The following is a 6,456-nucleotide window of genomic DNA, read 5'->3' as shown; positions in this document are numbered from 1 at the left end:
AATGGATTCTGATCGTAAGGTAAAGTTGAATGCCTAATAAAAATTATCCTCTGTCATGATCACTCGCTCTCCCACGAAACCCTTTTCAAAGTAGTTTCTTCCGAATGAGCGTGTCTGGCAGTTCAGCACAGCTATTCATTGTGGTATCCTTTAGAGGAGCTTCCGCTATGTTTTTCTTCTGAAATTCTCTTGAAAGAGGCAAGTGCTCTTAGTGCTTTTTGCGATATGCGAGAGCTCCAACTTTACTGCCCCGTGCAGAAAGAAGCACGCGTTGTTAGCGTCACGCGTTTACTGTCCGCTATCAAGTTTCCGCAGGTCACACCTTTGACTCTGCAGCGACGTCCATATGCTCATACTGAGAATCTGTGTACAGTGAAGACTATGCGATAAAGTGGATTATCTCAATATCTCTCTATGTAGTATGTCTTTATGTCAGCAGTGCGAACGTGCCGGAATATGTTAGCAGCGAAAGGGCACCAGACTAGGCCATTTCCCGTTAGGCTGCACGACTACCTGAGTTTCTATATCTTTCCGTAACTCTAAAATCCTGAAATCGGGAACTCAGAAACGTTGACTTACACGCTTCTCTGTGGCTCGGCATTTCGTCTGCCAACAAGTGCACGTCAATATTTGGTGGGTAGGTTAATTAATGATGATTGATGTACTGAAGTTTTCCCCGACCTTTTTGAGAAAACATGCTATGTGCATTCAATGCAGTTCGAGTTCACATGTTAATGTAGGTTACAGTCAAGAAGAAAGTGAAAAAAAAAATTGGAAAGCTAAATCATAGACCCTCGAGAAAAACGAGGGTCTATGGCTAAAGTTTCTGGCTGTTGGATGTGCAAAGTGACACTAACAGCTCGGTCAAGTTGTGTGAGCACACGAAGGCCAATAAGCGTTAACGCGCCTACCGAATATGCCATTACTTGTCACAGACTATTTGTATGGGATCCGACGATATAGCTGTAAATAAATGTCCGAATATCATATTATCGAATTTGTGAACGCTTATTATAAACATTGTGTGTATTCAGTGATTATTAAGCTGTGTTTACAAAATCAAAATGCCAGTTTACTGTCAGACTATATGAAAACCACAGCAATTCCACCTGCTTATTTTAATTTTTATGGTAATGGTAATTTATACTTTACATTTTGTTTGAAAATCCCATTAATTTTTTATTATTTCTTAAGCAGTATTTATAAATTAGAAGATCAAGTAAAATGTTGGTTAAATTTAATTAATTTACTGAATGAATGTCTGACTCATTGCCAGGTGGTTCAGCTTCCCAATCAACAGGAAAGCAAGGTTGCATGAACAACAGAACAATGATAATTGTTTTGAATATATCCTGTGATGTCATTAAGTCATCATACTGCATGCCTTTTGTTTTTAGAGGGCATCTCAAAATCTACAAAAAGAAAGTTGTGCATCTATCAGTTACTCTGTTTCGGTGAAACTACGTACAGTGCCTGAAAAAATCATGTGTGCAAGCAATTAAGGCAGTGTGTAGTGTCAATTTTTTTTAATATTTATTTTCCTCCTAGTGGACCAATAATTCAGATAAATTATCTTTATGACCCAGTGTACAATGCTTTCATCAGTTTGGAGAACATTAATTAAAATATCCAATGTCTGACAAGTACTGGGTAAACTAAGGTCCCATGTGAGCCTTTCAATTTTATCTCATAATACTGAAATAACAAACTCCTATATCGTGATGGATTTAAATTTCATCTGCTCGACCTCAAGTAAATTCCTTATTACAGGTACACAACAAGTAGATAAACAACCTGAAGGATATGATATGACAGCAAAGGTTATCATGTTATTTGAACCCAATAGTGTGTGGCAATACTCAAAGTTTTAAGTGACCTCCTGTAAATGCATGGTTCTCAAGCTCTAATAAGATTACCTGTTGAACATAAACAGCAGCTTAACCAGTTGAATTTTAGAAGCTATTAGTGGCTGTTCCCCACTAAAGTTTGGAAATTTACCCTTCTTAACCATCAATTTTCCTGCTGATCTCCACTCATGCAAGAATTAAACTTCCCAGCACAATTTCTCTCCCATCAAAAATTCCCTACTATACCTTCTCCTCGCCACAAAGCTTCTCGCAGGCTTGTTTTCGCCGATAGCTCCTCTCCTCCCCATCATCAAACATCATTGAACAACTGCATCATACTGCTTGTCTACTTAACAGGTCTTTTTCAAGTTGCTCTCTTGGCAATAGAAACAATTTCCCTGCCCTCTAGTAGGAAAAAAAAATTACCCAACTGCCCAATCCATGCCAGCTGATATGAGAAAAAAACTTTGCCTTCCACCTGCCAAATGATCAATTACAAACATTTTTTATTGGCCAAACCTAGCCCTGTGTAAGATGCTGTGTGTTTCTGGCATTTTACGGTCTCCCAACGCAGCCCTGCTGACTGCCATAGACAAAACTTACGACATGGTCCCAATTCTGACCGTGCATGAAAAACTACTTTTCTAACTACTTTCAGTCGAAATCAATAGATGCCTACCCGAATATCTTAACTGCTTGCAGACTGCAAAAGAATTTGCTTTCATGCATCCACAACCATCAGTTTGCCAGTGATGCATGGTAAGCAGTCAGCAGGGCTGTGGTGGGAGGCAGTATAATGCCAGGAACACACAGCATCAAACGCAGGGCTTGGCCAGACCCTGATATAATCAAGGGATGAATAGGACTGGCATCTTTGAAAACGTAGACTTCTTCATATGTATTTTAATTACTCTTCACCTGTTCCTCAGACATGCAAATACATGTACCCATTTCAGTCTTCCTGTCATTTTTGCTATCAGGGCATTTTTAAGCAAGTCTGCATCTTACATGAAGTGTGCCCTGAACAAACAAATATGTATAAGGATGAAAATTGATTGTTATAATAGCTGAATGTAACTCAATAAGGGAAATATTGTACAGGTTAATGAATGTTGGCAATCTCGACACTATAGTACATCAGCAAGTGGTAGCATTACACTAATAAAGTGGATTAAAACATGAATTTTTTCTGGCCTATACTTTCTTGCAGGTTGACCAAATTCATTGAAGTTTGAAATTATTCAAAATTCTATTCAAAGCACAGTGCACCTGGGAATTCAGTCAGATATCAAGTAAGTTCACAGTGTAAACTTGTTTTTTATTCATATCAGAGTTTGATGCATAGTGCATTATGCTGGCGACAAAATTCTAGAGTACTAGCATTGGTTAAATTTATTGTTGCTTTTTTTGTAAAATCATACAAATTCAAAACTAGTGAATCAAAACAATTGTCATTCTCTTGTTACTTGTATTTGCATATTATCCATTCAATATAGATATGATGTTGGTTTATTTGCAGTGTGATTGACAGTCATTTTTTTACAGTGTGATTAATTTACCAATCACTGTAGTTAATCCAATTTATTAAATCTCTTGTGTCACACAATGACTTGCATTTCAATTACGACATCATTGGCACTCCAATACAAAATTTGATGGACTATATTCATATGTTTTCTTTGACCTTTTTACCTCGGCAAAATTTTGGCCTGAGGCTGGGGCTCACTGATGCAGTTGGCCTGGCCATAATGAAAAGACAGGGCTTGAAATTAGCAGTAGTCCCACATCCACATACTACCGACTTTTCCCTTGGGCTATCAAAATCCATGAAATGGTAGCCCATAGGGACTACCAAACCCTGGGACTTGAAATTCAGTCAGTATTTGGCATGCCATGTCTGGTCTGTTATTTTGCATCTGTTCATCTTGATCTTAAAAGGCAAATATAACTTTCTGTCTTGACAACCATACCATAATTTCAATGTTTTACCTAGTGTACCTGCTTGGTTTGTACGCATGAAACAAGTAGAAAACAGGCTCTATAATTTTATAATTTTCAATTGATCAGAATACAAAAGTCCTGAAAAGATAAGATGATCACAACTTCCAGTATAAGGGATACAGTCATTCTAAATGTATACAGTAAAATTAAAAATGTGCCAGGAAGGAGGTACTAAAAATACAGAAAGCTGCTTCCTGTCGGTAAAATCTAAAAAAAATTCAAGATTTTAAAGACTTTTGCAGATTTCTTTTACGCATTTGTATTCTTATTTTTTTTTATTTTGCAAACTAGTTTGAAGATTTTTTTTCCCCTAACTTTCTGCTCTGAAATTTTTTTTTCTGTTTTTGACCACCCCCTCCCAAGATCTAATGGTCCGTCCCTAAGTTTAGACTCATGACAAATTACAAAGACAACCATGCAGTGGAAGTTTGCAACAAAGTTTCAATATCTCAACTGATGTACTTGGATGACAGGCGCAAGGAAATGATGGCCAATGAAAATGCATTTTCATAACATTTTGATCATAATGTATCAATCCCTACAGAGAGCCAATTTTTAGCCCTGGTAGTGCTACAGTTTCTCATGTAGGTGCTGAGAAGGTTGTGTCCGTGGTCATCACAACTATCAAAATTTGCATACAATTTGAGAATTAAATGAGTTGTCAATAGGTCACTAAACTTTTGAGTATCACTGTTGCCTGTTATACGGGTGTGAAAGTATTCATATCAATTGCAAATTTTATACTTGAAAATTCACTTCATGAGCAGAATTTTGAAAAATAGCTTTTTCTTGTCTAGTTCTTGAAAAAATATCCCTTAACTAAAATATGCATGGGCTACCTGGTAGCCATTGTCACTGGGCTACCTTCTTCAGAAAATGGTAGCCCAAGTGAAACATTGTGGAAGTGACTGATAAGGCCAAAGTAATTAAATTCTTTGTTTTGCGTCCACTCTAAATGGGAAAAAGTACGCGTCTAAGCGGCTGAAAAACACACACAAGAAAATTAACACGATGTAATTTGATTGCAGCAAATAAAAAATTATAACAAAATTTTAGTTCAGAAAAGCTAAGCAGTCATGCCCTAAAATTTCCTATTCAAATACACTGTGTGTGTTTTTCATGAAAACCTTAAAAACCTAAGCGGGTTGGGACGCAAAACAAAGAATTTAATTACTTTGGCCTAATTAGATTTTGTTGTGCTGAACATAGTTACTTCATTGATTCTATTAAACTGTACTATTCTCACACACATCGCAGTGGGCTGGAGTAACCGTGCACATATATGGTGCAGTTAAGTAACTATTACTATTTCCCTCGTATGTAAGTGAAAAACACATATTTTCTTTTTCCAATCAGTATCCAAGCCCAAAAAGATTTCAAAAGTTCATGAAAGAATACCAACAAAAGTAGTTATAGGAAGAAGATCTTTTCATGTCCTATGCATGAAGTCTTCTGGAAAATAATATTGGCCGAAGGAGGGAATATGTGTCTTGTCAGGTTCTTTTGAACTGGAATGACTGCACAGTCAATGAGATAAACTCCCTGTGTTGATGCCTCTCAGATGTTTTATCTATCATTGACATGCTTCTGCTCCCTTACAGATTCCAGAAATTATTGGTTTGGAAAATTTAAGTGAGTTACATAAACTGCAGTAACCTATTTATAGAATTGGACTGGACATATTGGCTCCTTGAAAACTTCTAGTAGTTCATAAGCTATCCAAGCTTAGTTAGCAACCATTCAAACATTTGAACAGCATAATCTAATCACTCTTTAATGCCTAGATTATGACAGTAATTTACACCCAGAATTACACTGATTTATTGTTATTACTATATCAATTGGACATTCCTCAAGTATTAGACGTTCAGATAACTTAATTTCTCTTCCGCTGAATAAATTGCTGTCAAGCTTCGAGTAGCCGTATAAAAATTCATATGAAAACATAATCATAAACACACTTTTTAGTTATCATTATCCTTGAAAAGGTTTGAATGAGGAAAAGAAAGGAGGCATGTGTTTTTACCTGCATTGCAAACAGTAGGGTTTCCTGTCAGTAATGTGCCATACTTGTTCAATGTTTTGTTATACAAGGGGGTTTACTTGTAAACTCTGTTACTTGCCTGTTGACTTTGCAAACTCAATATAACACATTTTCTTCTTTGCAAGATATATCCGGTGTTTATTTCTACAAAAGGTAAACATAGCATAACCAGTGCTTAACCCTTTGAGTGTTGTAATTTTTCCCACCAAAATTTTAGTGCAACATTTTACCAATTTTTATGAATTTTTCTGTAATGTATTTGATAATTTTGAACCAAATGGACATCACATTACATCGGCTACAATTTTTTATCAAAATTTCGGCAAAAATTTGGAAAATATTGACTGAGGTATACCGGTATTTTTAAAGGCAACAAAAATTGACTTTGGCGCTCAAATCTGTATGGAAGTATTTGGTAGTGTACAATCTTGGGCTGTCTGACTCGTTGATGGTCCACCTTAGATACAATCAAAGGAATCATTTTTAGGGCAACATTATGCAGTTACAAACAGCTCATACTGCAATGCTGTGCAGATTTAAAATGCACAATAAAAGACCAGGTGT

The 6,456-nt window shown here is 36.4% G+C and overlaps 1 protein-coding gene across 6 annotated transcripts in view; it reads left to right on the top strand.

Annotated features, from left to right (window-relative positions):
* The window catches only part of LOC139148246 (ribosomal biogenesis factor-like), a 59,082-nt gene that overhangs the window by 32,535 nt on the left and 20,091 nt on the right, over positions 1 to 6,456 (top strand). For 3 of the 6 annotated variants that reach the window (XM_070719584.1, XM_070719578.1, XM_070719583.1), the window contains exon 2: positions 3,058 to 3,139. The gene's annotated coding sequence lies outside the window, so the exon portion shown is untranslated. The other 3 variants (XM_070719579.1, XM_070719582.1, XM_070719580.1) reach the window with 3 other exon arrangements.

Source organism: Ptychodera flava, chromosome 13 (assembly GCF_041260155.1).
Source record: "Ptychodera flava strain L36383 chromosome 13, AS_Pfla_20210202, whole genome shotgun sequence".
NCBI classification, from domain to species: Eukaryota; Metazoa; Hemichordata; class Enteropneusta; family Ptychoderidae; genus Ptychodera; species Ptychodera flava.
The sequence above is the reverse complement of the archived record's forward strand: the minus strand, read 5'-3'. Positions and strand labels throughout refer to the sequence as shown.